The sequence below is a fragment of the Haemorhous mexicanus genome, chromosome Z (genome assembly GCF_027477595.1).
Source record: "Haemorhous mexicanus isolate bHaeMex1 chromosome Z, bHaeMex1.pri, whole genome shotgun sequence".
Taxonomy (NCBI): Eukaryota; Metazoa; Chordata; class Aves; order Passeriformes; family Fringillidae; genus Haemorhous; species Haemorhous mexicanus.
Genome location: NC_082381.1, coordinates 79,567,246 through 79,582,444, shown reverse-complemented (window position 1 = coordinate 79,582,444; position 15,199 = coordinate 79,567,246). Strand labels below are relative to the sequence as shown.

Here is a 15,199-nt window from a genome sequence, read left to right as displayed (position 1 = left end):
ACAGTAGTTTGTAACTTTGGTTTCAGTTTCTTTGTTCTGTCCCATGATGAAACACTGGGTAAGTAGTACATATATGTCAGCACAGCACTTTGTTTCTAAAAGCTGATTAAAAATGCATTCTCTAAAAAGGAAATATATGGAAGTGACTTTGGAGGCCTAGATTTTAAGCTTCTTTCATTTTTTTTGACATCTGTTTGCTGAGCGCGTATAATTTCTCCCTTGAATTATTTAAATGTCCCAGTGCTTTTTTCATAAAACAAAAACTGAACCCAGATGCCCAGCCTCAAGATGAAAAACCTTAAAATACAATAAAGTAGAGTTAGTAAAAAAATTGGAATTCTCATCCACTGGGAAAATCCAGTATTTTAAAGAGACATATTCACTGGAATATCATATTTAAATTCCTGTGAAAGTTCCAGAGAACTATACTAAGAAATCCCCAAATATTTTCTTTTCTTTTCTTTTGCCTTTTCCCCTACCTTCAGCCTTAAAAATCTGAAGAGTTTGGGTGTCTGATACTGTTCTTGCAGAAAGGGCTGATGACCACACATCCTCATCCTGCCGGTCCTCAACCCGATGTAAAAAGCCCAATGTGCCTTGCAGGAGCCAAGCCTGAAAAGGAGATGTTTCCCCTTCAGAGGAACAATGTCCCACAGGAATTGCCACTGCAGGCTTTCCCACAAGGAATAGCTAATTTATGGACTCTCTATTCCCCACAGACAAAACACACAGATTGAAATTTTGCCCTGCTTCTACAGAAAGCCTAAAAGTGTAAACCATAACAGGAATCCAATAAGGAAATAAGCAGAATTAAATGGGATTTCTTAAAACCATAATCTGCCAAGAGATATTTTGGATTATTTTGAATAGACTTGACACACTAGGTAATAGTATTTTTCAAAGAAAAAATTAAGCCCTTGTTTAACCCATCTCAGCTACTCATCCCTGGGGTTTCCAGCCTTGCAGTTCTCCTGGGGATAGGCAGGTTGCTCACAGCTTCTCTTCTCCCATTAGAACACCATGTTCTTACAGTTGCATTTTGAAACTGCTAACCTTTAGTTAGAAATTAATTGTACTTATGGACAAAAATTTTAAAAAGTGGATGCATGCAAGCTTTCTGGACCATCATATGAGAGGGATAAATATAAAACAGCTGTTTCCAAAGCAGAAGTACAACACTCAAAGAGGGAAAATGCTGAAAATAAGGTTGCTCAGATAAATTATGTTGCACTTCATAATTTTAAGACGGACAGAGATGTGGGAGATTTAGTTTCTGCCTCATTATCCGTGTGCCCACAGCTCATTAGGGCACCAACTCACCCCACAGGCTTTAACCAGCCCCTCGGGGCAGCAGGGACTTGCTGGAGTGGAAACTCCTTCCATCTGACCTCAACTTGGGAGTGCAGGACAACAAATAAGGGACTACAGCTGGGACACAACCCAGAACAGCTCCAGTACACTCAGGTAAAAACCACTGAAATGCACCTTAATGAAGATCAAGTGAGCGGTCACTAGTCTGCCTCTGCTTCAGACATCTCAGGAGTGTGAGCTGTAATGATAATCTTTACATTTAAGGCAGTAAATGCTTTGGAGAACAGAGATTTCTATAAGACAGCAGACAGAAATCCAGCCGGGCTGCCCTTTTCAACTGGCATGCAGTGAATCAAGAGCAGGACCACGCTCTCAGAGAGGGGTTTTGATTTCTTCCTCCAGCAAAGACCCAGTCTTCCCTCTCTTTCCCTCTCTCTCTCTCTCTCCCTCTCTCTCTCTCTCTCTCTCACACACACACACACACATAAACACACATAAACACACACACACACACACACACACACACACACACACACACACACACACACACACACACACACACAAACCAGAACCAGACAATGTCTTTCCACACATCTTCTCCCTTCTCTGCCCTCTTCCACCCTCCCTTCCTACCATCATTATTTTGCTATCAAAATCTACCCTGCTCCAGTTTCCACGACTGAACAGCCTCACCAGTCTGAACCACAGCAGTGGCTTGGGAGGCTGAAGGCAGAATTTTCAACCCCCTTCTAAAGGGCTTTTAGAAACCAAATTCATGCTAAAAGCAATGGTTTCTAAAAACCATAAGCAGCCTCAGCAAACTTCAGACTTACTTTGTGAGTCACTAAAGTAGAAGCAAACCTCATCTGGCACCAAGAAGCAATTTTTTTTTGTCTTGGAAGCTACACAACACATTTATTGTCATGAGAGTGGTGAGAAAGAAGAAATTCAAAATCTGACAATCTATCTAGAAAAAAAGCTCAGAGCCCAAGCCAGTCATCACATCACAGCTGAGCAAGCTCCTTGCTGCCTGTTTGGGAATGCACAATGTCCTCACATGCTCTCTCATCCCAAGGATTCAGAGAATAGCTGGTCTGGGGCAGGGCCCCTGACACTGCCCCAGGAAATCATCCAGGCTGGAGGCCTGGCCACAGAGGCTTTAGTGTTTGTGAAAGGGAAGGTGCAGGACCTGGCAGCGAGCAGGGCAGGAGCCCAACAATAGCCTGGTTTTGACCCTTGTTGTCTGTCAAAGGCAGTCACTGAGCCCCAGTTACCACAGTCTGCTGACCTGTATGAATTGTTACCCAGTGCAAACTCCACCGTGTGTCTGAGCCTGAATTTCCCTCCAAGCACAATATAATGGCTCACTCTCAAGTCACCTCTGATTTTTATTGCCTGCTATGAACTAGGTTGCATGCAGTGCTGTGAACTGTCTCTTGGGGATATTAGGTTTCAAGGTCTCATTAATCAGCTTTCCATTGAATAATGAGTTTAAAAAAAATCTTTGGTTTTACTTACATATATACCACTTGTTGGACAAGAGTGACTCAACAGTGGAAGGAAATATCTCATTTACAGTTCTGTGCAAATATGTACAACCAGGTGCTGAAGAGTATGAGACCTCAAAAGTCACCTCTGTTTTGGAGATAAGAGATATCTTGGGCAGTAATAAATAGAAGAATCTTCCTGAAGCACCAAATAGCACTTTTGTTCACACTCTACTGAACTATAAAGTCTTACAAAGCCAAAGAATAAATGCTGTTTTAACATCACAGAAAACAGTTACTTTTTGAAGCTTATGACCTGCTTAGGGTCAGGGCATTCTAGTGTGACTGTAAATGTGTTATCACGATTACTACATGTCTTCTTGGACTTACACTCAGCAGAAAAATATAAAATTAATCTCAAGACCTGCCAGCTTTAGACTACCCATTTTCTGAAGAGCCCTTAGGCAGAGAACTTGCTGCTAAGAAACCCAAAGGTCCGGAAAAAAATCAAAGCGACTTTTTGCAGCCATGGGGATCTGGATCTTATTCTGCTCTGGTTGTACATAATTTTTTAATGTCAAATATTCTTTGCATTAACACGCTTTTCTGTCTTGGGCAAGGACAAAGGAAGGTAAGACTTCTGCTCTCTTGATTTTACCCTGGTATAACTATCTTCAAAGGCTGACTGCCCTTTTTCTGTCACAGAAAGCACACTAACCTAGTTTGCAAAGTACCTCAGTGGGCCTCTGCTCAACCTCCCTGCTTGAAATAGTGTTGGACAGAGATGGCACATCCCTGCAAATTCTGCACAACAATCTCCACTGGTGTGGATTGCCCAGCCTGTCTGGCTAAGTGACCCCAACCCTTTTTCAGAATTTTCTTCTCTAATATCTGAATTATCCCTCCTTTTGCTGCAAGCTTACATCCCTGGGCCATTTTCCATCTGGTGTTAGAAGGGGAGGGGGTATGAAAGCTTGTGTATTTCTCATCTTTAAAATTCTTGGAAAATCACAGGCACAGAGCAGAGGAGAGAGAGGACCAAACTGATGTAGACTGAGCAGAATTTCCGTGTTAGTTTCATTCTCACATTAGACAAATTTGTCATTTTTATTTTATTCTAAATGCTAATGTGTGGCAACACCAGCTGCCAATTTAGAGAGACATACTTGGCATGCCAAAATTTATGTCAAAAAGCTTCGCATCCCTTACTTAATTCTCCTGATAGTCACCAACCCTTCCAGAAAGACAGATTTACTTGGCACTCTTTAAAAAACACTTACTTGATGAATGATGCCACCTCAAATCATGAGACTCCCAAATTCAAAGCTCTTTGTCTAATGAAAACTATTACTGCTTTTTAATAAGTTCTTCAGCATTTAAAAATAGCACTCCTAATTTCCTGCTCCACCGAGCACCACCTTGACTTCAAGTCAAATTATTCACAACCTCTTCTCCGCCAGCCCTGGGGGATACAAGTCTTGCATTTTGGGGCTAAGTACTTCTCTCAACAGCTGTGAGAAGCTCTCTGAAGCAGGAAAGAGCAACTCACTCCTAACAGTATCAGACATCAAAGCTAAGCCACCCTTTTTTCCCTGCTATTTTAACCCAAACGTTGTAGAGTAACAAGCAGCAACACCGGCAGGATTTCTTTGAAGCAACTTATACTCAACTAAATTATACTGTGGGAGAGCAATAGCCCATGAAAGAGATAACATTACCACGCATGCAAGCTTTAGCAGTTTTGGCTTGCTCTAGTTCTCACCAGGCACATTTCTCACGAAAACACCAGAGGCATAATATTCACAACACAAACCCAAAGAGAAGTGTGTTACTGTGCCACAGTGTCACAAACCTCAGTACTGGTATTTAAAGCAGCTCTTTCATCCACAAACCAGCAGGTGGGGGCTGCACAGAGCGCTCCAGAGAACAAGAGATCTCCTTGCACAGGTGTTATCCCAAGATCCAGGCATGCAAGGCTCCAGAAACTCACAGAGCTTTCACATAGGTGGAAACTTCACCCTTCAGCCCAGTATGAGCAGCATCAGGACCAAACGCACCCAGAGGGCACAAACATCACCAAAAAGAATAATCTCTATATTCCATTGTCTTGCCCTTCTTCAGAAGTTATCACTAAATACTTCTTCCACTGCTTCCTGAATTTTGTCAGACCTCCAAACCCACTAAATTTCTTTATATGTTTCTGTAAATCACTTTTTGAGTTACTTTGCTTTTTCTTGTTGACAGTTCAAGCATTTCAGATATTCTTAAAAGTCTGGTCCTTTCCCAAACTGCCAGACTTCCTGGAAAACTGACATTCCTCAAATATTTTTACAAATCTCTCTGTTAATTGCTTCATTAGAACATCCTTCTGTGATTACATTTTTGTCTGTAAGACACAAAAAGAAACAGTGCACCCTAGTGTGACCTAGTTTTCTATAAAACTAGAAAAGATGTTTTTAACAAACATGGCAGATAAATTCTGCACAATATCTGCCTTTTTAAGTTCAAAGAGAATTTTTCTAAGGACTTGAAGGAAAATGCCATTTTTCTGGAAAAAATGCTGTAACTGAGGGTTTGGTCAAATGGTCAATGACACCTTCCCAGCTCTCTCCTAATGGTCACTTTATATTATTTCTGATTCTGCAGCCTGTACAATAGGAAAAAAAAAACAGTCAAATACAAGCTGTCTGCATTTTCTGAGTCAGATATCCAACAGCTCAGATAAGACTTTGTGCCCTGATGCTGTGGATCTGTGAAAAAAATACCAGCGCGTTCTTTCTCTGCAAAATTTTTATTTGGGCTATTGTCCCCATGAGTTGATGCAAACTGCTTCTTCCTGAGTATACAAGTTGCTCATATTGAGGGGAAAAAAAAAATAAAATCCAAGGCCAACTCATGGTTTTCCATGTGGCTAAAACTCTAGCTGGCTCCAGGAGAACTACTTTTAAAGCTTATAATGCAAAGCCAAAGCAACATCCAGAAGATTCTGCTAGAAGAAGGTACATGAATACAGTGAGAACACATATTCATAAAACATGAAAATATGAATTTGCAATATATATCGTTTGTCCTTCAAAATACATTAAAAAGTCAATTAGAAGCTTTTAATACAAAAGCTAAAAAAAACCCTATTCTATTACATTGAACTGTAGTGTTCGTCCAAATTTCCCAGCAAACTCAATTGCAGCTTCTCCTTAATTTTTCCCTTTGCAAATGGAGACAACCTTTATTCCACATGTACATGCAGCTCTCTGTGTTAAGAACACAAGTTTTATAGAGACTCATTTCAAGCACGACATGAGTTTCTCTAAAAGAAACAGGGCACAAGGATGCCGTGCCTAACACATGGCAGCTCTTGCCTTCATTCCCTCTGTTACAAACCTTCCTGGAGGACTACTTATGCTATAAACAGTCTTGCTGGACACAGAGGGCTGGAAAAAACAAAATAAAAACCTGTTGATATCTTCCTTAAGATTTTTTGACACTGTGTTTAAGTGTTTATATGCTTTTACATATACACAGAAAAACCAGACACAACCTATTCTTCTATATAAAAACTATTCAAAGAGCTAACAATTACAAAATAAGGCTAAAATTTTACTGCAGGGAATTTTTTTTTTTTCACTAGGCCTTCTTGGGAAATGACTTGTGATAATAATAACAGGTATATGAATTCTTTAAGTAAATATCATGCTTTCTATCGTTTTGTGCTAACATTGCCTTGGCCTTATTATATATGCAGAAGGATCTGGACTTTGGCCACAGAGCATTTTTGTACTGCCTTTAACCAGAGCTTTCTGAAATCAATAGCATCCATACACTCCAGTGCACCCAGCTCGTTTCTCCAGGGACAGGAAAGAGGTCCAGTTTAATACACACTTAATTCAATTAAGAGCTACACAGTGATAGCCTGTAGTAAATTTTAACCTCCTCTCCATGCATCGTTTACTAACCCACCATTAATTAAACACAGTTATTAAACTAGCATGTTTATAATTACTGCATTTTCAATAAATGAATAAAAGCTATTTTTGGGGCCCAACCAAAGGGCGCCCATGCCTTCGTGGCGGGGGACTGAGCGCGGATGCCCGGAGCCAGCTGGCATTTCGACAGCACTAACAGCAGTCCACAGACACACAGAGGCAGGTCGGCACAAATATCTTCTGCCCAGAAGGAAACACGGCACTGGAATGCTTTAAATTCCTGCTTTGAACATTTACTGCTGAAAAACACACCACTGCCAGGTGCCTGGATACCCAGAGGACCCACTAACCCCAGCTCACCAGCGCAGCCCTTCTGCAGATCTAACAGATTGTGATCCATTGTCTTCATGAGTGCCTTTGAAACAGCTTGGCACAAAGTGCCTTTACATACTAGGAAATAGTAAATACTAGTGTCACCACCACCTTCAAGCATGTGTCTTTCATAGAACAAACCTCTGGAAAGAATCTGGTAGAAAGGTGTGCTCATGGATTGTTGACTGACAGCTCCTCTGTGCAGCTGGCGGCATGATGCCATGAAACACACAAGCCTGCAGAAGTGGACAGGGATCCAGGATGTGCAGCCCACACCTACCCACTAAATCACGTTCAGCACCTTCAGGTAAAAAAAGATCAGAATTCTTCAGATGAGGCAGCGTAGGACTGACATTGCACGGGGTCTAAGGCAGCAGCAATGCACAGGCCTTTCATTGTGCGTTATCAAATTCAAACAAACGAGAAAAGTGACAGCAAAGGTAGGAAAACAAAGGATTTCTAACTTAGACCACTAATCCAGAAATTTGTAACAAATGCATCAAAACTCAAGTGCAGACCTAAATTTTTAAAAAGGGAAAGAAAAGGAGTTTTGCCTATCTTTACAAAAATAAAATGCTGAATGTTTGTGCATGTGGTTTTTCATTCATGTGTAAATAAGTGTATGACCCAACCCACCTACATTGATATATCTGGGAATGATTTAAGCATAAGTGGAGGAACAGGAAATTTTGCTTAAACTTAGTTCACAAAATCAGCACAAAAATTGACAGTGTTTCTCCTAGAAATATATGAATAGGGGATCTTGAGAGGCAATATGACACATTTGTTACACTATTTTCAAATAGCTCACAGGCAGGGGATTATACCCTGGCCACCTGCCTTTTGGATAGTTTCCATTAACATTTTCTATTTCATATCAGATACTTGTGATGTTTGGCAGAGATGGCTCTGCAAGGCAGGTGAGGGCAAGACCTGGGCTTCAGCACCGAACACTGAGGTGCAGTAGAGAAGAGAACCTTCAACACTGAAAGATCATCACAATTCTGTCCCCTTGGGTGATGGTGTCCTCAAAGTGGGAGAGGACTTGCATGGAAAGGAGGGGACTGGGTGAACAGTCTCACCACAACTCAGTGGCAGGAAGTGCTGATGCTGAATGCAGATCCTGCACCCTGAGTGCACGAGGGTCGTTTAGCAAACTGAGAGGCAGCTCTTGCCACAAAGTCACATCTTGCAATGGATAAACAGCTCACTGCTGAAATGGAGATCAGTGAAGAGTGGTGTCCCTTAGGGGCCTGTACTAGGACCAGGACTATTTAATATCATCATTGACAGCATAGACAGTGAGAACAACTGCATCCTCACCAAGTTTGCAGGTGACACCAAGCTGAGGTGGTTTGACACACCTGAAGGACAGGATGCCACCCAGAGGGACCCAGACAAGCTCAAGGAGTGACCCACGGGAACACCATGAGGTTTAACAAGGCCAAGTGCTGGTGATGCACCTGGTCTGGGACATCCCCTGGTACCAGCACAGGCTGGGCATGAGCAGCCCCAGAGCAGCCTTGCCCAGAAGGACTTGGGGTGCTGTGGGTGAGAGGCTGCACGTGCCCTGCCATGGCACTCCCAGCCCAGAGAGCCAAACGTGTCCTGGGCTGCATCCAGAGCCCCGTGGGCAGCAGGGCAGGGAGGGGATTCTGCCCCTCTGCTCTGCTCTGCTGAGACCCACCTGGAGCACTGCATCAGCTCTGGGCTCCCAGCACAGGAGGGACAGGGACCTGCTGGAGTCAGCCCAGAGGAGGCCACTGAGAATGATCAGAGGGCTGGAGCACCTCTGCTGTGAGGAAAGGCTGAGGGAGATGGGACTGTTCAGCGTGGAGAAGAGAAGACTCCAGGGAGAACTTATTGTGGCTTTTCAGTAAAGGGGGACAGACTTTTTAGTCAGTTTAGTTTTTTAGTTTTCTTTTTCAGTAAAAAGATGAGAACAGACTTTTTAGTTGTGACAGGACAAGTGGTAGAGATTTTAAACTAATGAGTGTAGATTCAGACCAGATGTAAGAAATCATTTTTTTTGTTATGACAGTGACACAGGTTGCCCAGAGACGTGGTAGATTTCGTATCCCCGGAAACATTCAAAGTCAGACTGGGGCTGTGAGCAACCTGACCTAGTGAAAGGTGACCCTTGCCCATGGCAGGTGGGTGGGAACCAGAATCCCTTTAGAGAACCCAGCCTATCTTACAATTACATGATTTGCCAAAAACCAGCAGAAAGGCTACTACATAGAACAGGACCATTATGTCTCTAGACCTCATCCTTCAATCTCTGTTTTAACAAATGTGCATGTTTCAGAAAATAAGTTAGATAAGAATCACAACAATTTTTCTCTTAATCATTATTTTAAAATTATTATTAAATCCTTCTCTTATTTTACTTCATGGTCAAAAAGAAGCACCATTTTGCTTTGCCAGCAGCATTAAAAAGCTTTCATACCTGTTCCCAACAGCATTGCTACACAGCCCCTGTTCACTGAACACATTTGCAACTCAGGAGCAATTACTCCTGAAGCATATTGCAGTTTAGCCTGCTCATTTGTCTTCTAACAATTATTCTGCTCTTCAAAGAATAAACTCCTCCCCTCACATGAGCAGATGGGGAAATGTCATTTCTCGTTCTTATAGAAGCTTTGACCAATATTCTGACTTGGGCATTAAATAGAGCAGAAGTCTGCAGAGCTACCTATGCTTTATGGCATAAATTTTTTTATGCATGAGCTCTGCTGTCAACAATGTCAGCAGGAATATGCATGATGTTACATGCCGTGTTTGTCAGCTGGTCGCTTACTATGCAGCAAGGGCCCGGGAGCAGCAGAGAGTGGAAAATCAGAGCCCCTCTTCATTTAAATTTATAATCTACAAAATCAGGACAATGAAGGAAAATACCAGAAACTGGCCCAAGCAGTAAGAGTCAGACCAAGATTCAAGATGCTGAAGGTGCAGGAGCGCTCAGGAGCTGTGGTGATGACTCAGGCCGTGAAAAAATGGGAGAGGCAGAGAGGCACACAACTGCAACAGCTGGAGGAATGCACTGAAAGCCAAGAGGCAGCAGGGCCTGCCCCCAACCAGAGCAGGAAAAAAGCAGCTGAGCGACACGGAGCACAGGGAAAGGGGAGGCGTCTTTGCTCAGGCAGCACCCCAGGAATGTGAGTGGCAGTGGTGGGGACTTGTTCTTGGGGACAGCTAAGAGGGGTGTCCCCCCCTCCAAGGCAGGGTATGAGGGATGCACTTGGCACCATTCACAGCACCACTGGTGACAACAGTGACAACGAGGGCACACAACAGCACTCTGTTGTGGCCAACAGCTGGCAAAGGCCGCTACACTCAGAGGCTGCAAATCAGTTTGCATTATAATTTCCTGGGTGTGCAAGCTCAAATCATATCATACTTGGTTTCCAGAAAAAGATCTGTCATTGTATTTTTCAAATTTTTTTGTGGAGGAGGAGAAGGAGTAAAAATTAGTTTTCATTAGAAACTACTGACTTTTGCACCACAGTGAAGATGAGTGGAAAAAGTATGGCTGCCAAAATTAAGAAGAAATGTAACTGCATTTCATTGAACAAATTTCCTTTGAAACCTGGGATAGGCATTATTCTTCTCAGGGAAGCAAGTCAGTGACAGTGGGGAAGGAGGAGGCAAGCAGCTATGGGAGAGGTGAGCGGCACATGGCACAAAAAAATCTCCAAATCAATATGTAACAGTGAAAACAAGCATAAGATTTCTCTGTGCTCACCATCAGGATGTACCAACACTTCCAATATTTAGCTGCTCTTTATAACTAAGCTACCAACATTCTTAAGACTGTCCCTAATAGCAGTTGGAAAGAGAATGGAGCAGCCACATTTGGTTCCAATAAACTGCTTATCTGCAGTTTTTCCTCCTGCTAACTATTTTCTAAAGATGTATTTTATAAACTCCATATATTAGAAAGCAAACTGTGGCAGGCAGGCCACTGTTGTTACCTATGAACTTTGCCATCCCATTTACAGGCTGGAGGGGTTTATTTGATTTTTACATCAAGCATCAAGCAGCGAGGGTAAAACAAACAGCACAAAGCAGTTTGTCAGCCAAGTTTCAGTGCCTCTGATGGGACCCAAGCAGACATCTCAGTGATGTGCTTTGGCTCTCAAACCAGACTACTGGGAGCACAAAAGAATTGATAAAACAGTGAGTAATTATGCATAACAATGGCTGAAGGATGCAGTTGCAGATGCAGCTGCTAACACATCTTTAAACTGTTGTTTTGTTGGCAAAACGAGTGCTTAGAAAAAGTAAAAAATACTGCAAGTTTCAGGAAGATTGTGCTGCACACCCTTTCTCGTCTCCAGAGGGAACAAAGACTTAAGTGTTGGTATGGCTGAGGACCCTTCTTGGGTGTATTTTGTTTCTATTTTGAGTTGTTCTTATAGCATAATTGTTCTCCTTCGCATACCCTAATGGTCAATGTGGGGTTGTGCTCCACTTTTCTGGAAGAGTTATCAGAATGCTGGTTGCAAACTTGCCCTCTTTCTGACCCGTTCTGAACTGAGTGTTTACATATGCAACTATTTCTCCCCTTGTTTCCAGACCTTCATTCAGGGATCTGCTTAGAGACTTCCCCTTTTAAACATACATTTCAAAAGAGCATTTATGTCCCCAGTGATGCCTGTGCTAGATTTGGATGTCTGAAATCCTGTCTTCTCTTCCAAAGTCGGGAAAGCTTTTTGGCTGTTTTCAGTAGCATACTGAGTACCTGGGGAGCACATGAGTGTGCCACCAGCCCACCGGGCTGGCTGCACCTGAAATGCCAACAGGATCCAGGGCATGCCACCAAAAGCTTTTGCAGCAGACAGAACAAGAGTCTGCTCAGGGAAATTACAACCACTCTCACCCCCAAAGAGTCTGGAGCATAAAATATCTTGTCTGATATTCCTCTATCAGACAAGAATAGGAGACTGTAGGGAGGTTGGTGAGACAGACACGGACTTAATTTGAGAAGTTAAGCCATTTTATTCATGGAATAGCTCTGCAACACTTGCAGTATTGACATGAGCAGACTGTAATTGCCAGGATTGTTTTCTGCTGAGTTCTCACTTTCCAAAAAGTCATTACCCAATCAGTATGGAAAGTCATTAGCTAATCCCCTTAGGATCAGACTGTTAACAGAATTTGGTGGGCTGCCTGGACACTCGCTGAAAATATTATATATCAACACAGAAACGAAGGAAACATCTTAAGGATTGCTCAGCTGCACTGGGAGAGCCCCTGCTCAAAGTCTGGGTGCTGTTCTGTGCCAACTTCAATCCAGCCAATTGCCCAGCTCAGTTCTAGGAGAATTTCTGACCTGTCCTAAATTGTGCCAGTCTACAATTCCCACAGTCACTGCTGCACTTCTAACAGCATAACAGCATGTTTCCTGTGCCAACAAGAGCTGCAGAGGTGGCTCTGCACTGGTGGAGAAGGTGACCATCAGTGGGCAACCCACTGTGTTGCAAGATAAACCAGGCACGTGCAAAACCCAGATTAACTAATGCAAAACCGCAGGCTAAAGAAGAAAAACAACCTAAGGATTAAAGATTAGAGTGTAGGGAATTGGCTGAGGCACAGAGAAGATATAGCAGGCAAGGGATACCAAGGATACCTGGATTTAGCAAAATCAGGGAAATGGGGGAAAGGGAAAATTGCAATTGGAGATGAGGATTTGCAAGGACTACTTCTTAAGAAAAATTCCAGGCAGAGTCTTGTGGTTTGGTGGGAGACTATTGCTGGCCAGGGTGAAGGCAGCTGGGTGCCAGCTTGGCTAAACAACTTTTCTAGAAGTAATGATTTAGCTAAGGCACATCTTGTCTCTAAATGCATGGCAGCTCTGCTTTTTTTTACCAGTTATTTCTCCATTAAAAATGTGTCTTCTGATGAAAGACAGCCATTTGTGCTGAGCAAAAACTGGTGGTTACCATGGGAGAGAAAATAAAATTCAATTCCCAGTCGGTCTGCAAGTTCCAAGTACTTCCCTAAATGAGCTGCATGCATGCAAAACATTACCCATGGGATCCTGACACAGAGGAAGGTGCACTGCTGCACAGGCAGGAATATGAAGATGATTTGATGACCATCTGCACCTGGTAACATCCATAATATGATGGTGATGGAAACATGTAGAGGTAGGGGAAAAAAAAAAACCACCCTAATTTATAAGGTAGAATTTCACATTTCTAAAGAGATGGCAATGCAAAGCTAAGTAGAAGCACTAAGTGCTCCTTGGTAAATATTGTGGGTTTTTTGGTTTTACTCTCCGGAGCTCAGCCCTTACAGACAACAGAAGCCTTCACCCAAAACTGTGAGCCCCCCAGCTGTTAGGAAGAATTCTCCCAGCATCTGTGGGCAGCAAAGTCCTTGCATACAAAGCACTTTGTCTTGGATGCAGAGATCTTGTTCTCTGCATGTAAGTCATTATACCAACTGTGTTCCTGTCACAGGCACTTGTGTCAAGCCCAGGCAGTGCCTATCAACCTTCTTCAACAACATCCTTATTGTCTGCAACAAAACACTTAGAATGTTTTGCAGAAAAGTGGTTGAAAAGGGAAAAAGAAAATCCCCTGCCTTCTGCAATGCACATCCTTAGGTTAGTTTAGGCTTTGTTATACCCAAAACACTAAAACTTGTCTTAGCTGGAGGAGTTGCTCCAGCCTGCACACTTTTGTGATGGCCAGACCCAGAGGCTGTTCCTTGCATGGCTGCTCAGTGTTTCCAGCCTGTTGACACGGGCACCCAAGAGGGACTGGCACATCCTTCCACTCCAGGGCCCAGCTCTCTCCACAGGGAGCAGCAGCAGCAGCCCAGGCAGGCAGATGCTCACACCGTATTTTTCATAGTAGCCCAAACTTTGGAGTGTGTAGCATGGGAAACTGCCCAAAAGGCCAGGCCAGGCAGCCATGGAGCTGGCTACAGCCTGGCATCACACTGGCAATTAACTCTGGCTGTCTATAATCTGAGGGGAGGACACGCCACGCCACATCACATGGCACAAAAATCCCTCCCAGTGATACCGGCTGTGCTTTTTATAAACTAAGTACCAGTTTCTGCTGCAACACTTCTCCTAAGAAACTGAAGCAGAATGCAAAATAATGCCTGGAACACACTGATTTTGTGCATATTGCAAATCAGGACAGCTACATCACAATATTTTGCTGTAGTGAAATATTAATTGCAGGTCTGTGGCACTACCTCCTTTCTTTGTGCAAAATATTAGTGATATAATCTGTATCCATGGTACAGAAACTGTGATCTGTTGAATAAATTTGGAACTATAATTTGCTTAGTGTTTCTTCCCCCCTGTTTTTTCATTGCTTTTAAGAGAAAACCCTCCCACACAGTCAAATATTCAGCTGCAAGAAAATAGTCTGAAGTCATTCAAATCCACAAAGCAACTCAAGCTCTGGTTGTCCCCACATTTACAAAATTGCCCTGTGGTATTGTGGAAGATGCACAATTTTTGCAGCAGGGTTTTGAGGTAAGAAGGAAGAACAAATGCCCCCAATTCCCTAAATCTTTCCATCCTATATTTTGAAAGGGAGTAAGAAGCATTTAAATTGTTGCTGTATGAAAAAGAACTTCAATAATATTTTGTGTTAAAGATGATTTTTTTTTTTTGCTTACGTGTACTCATATCTGGTAAAGTTATCTTTATAAAGAGGTTAAAAAAAAAAAACCCTTAGAAATAAAGATAGCCATGACAGATTATAACCAGCATTTTTCCATGAATCATCTCCACTGCACACAGTAGGAAAGATTCCCAGACAACCTAGTAGGTGACCAAGAGAGATATTCCAGATTTTGGATATTTTATTGCAGGAGTGGGTGTCCCTCTGTGGAAAGGCTCAAAGAAAGAAGTCTATGTATGCTCAGAAAGAGAGGACTGAACACATTAAGTCTTCAAAGCTGTGTAAGGCTGCAGAAATGACAGCAGTGAATTGTACTCTATGTCCATTGAGAGTAAACCAAAAATTAATCAGCTTAATTGCCAACAAGGAATATCTAGGCTACACATTAGAAAAACCTGCAAGGACAGGGCAGTGGAGCAAGCTAGAAGAAGATGATTTTGCCTTAGGTTTTTTG

The 15,199-nt window shown here is 42.7% G+C and overlaps 1 protein-coding gene across 4 annotated transcripts in view; it reads right to left on the bottom strand.

Annotated features, from left to right (window-relative positions):
- Nucleotides 1–15,199, bottom strand: part of PDZD2 (PDZ domain containing 2) — a 201,973-nt gene that overhangs the window by 153,870 nt on the left and 32,904 nt on the right. The window lies entirely within an intron of this gene.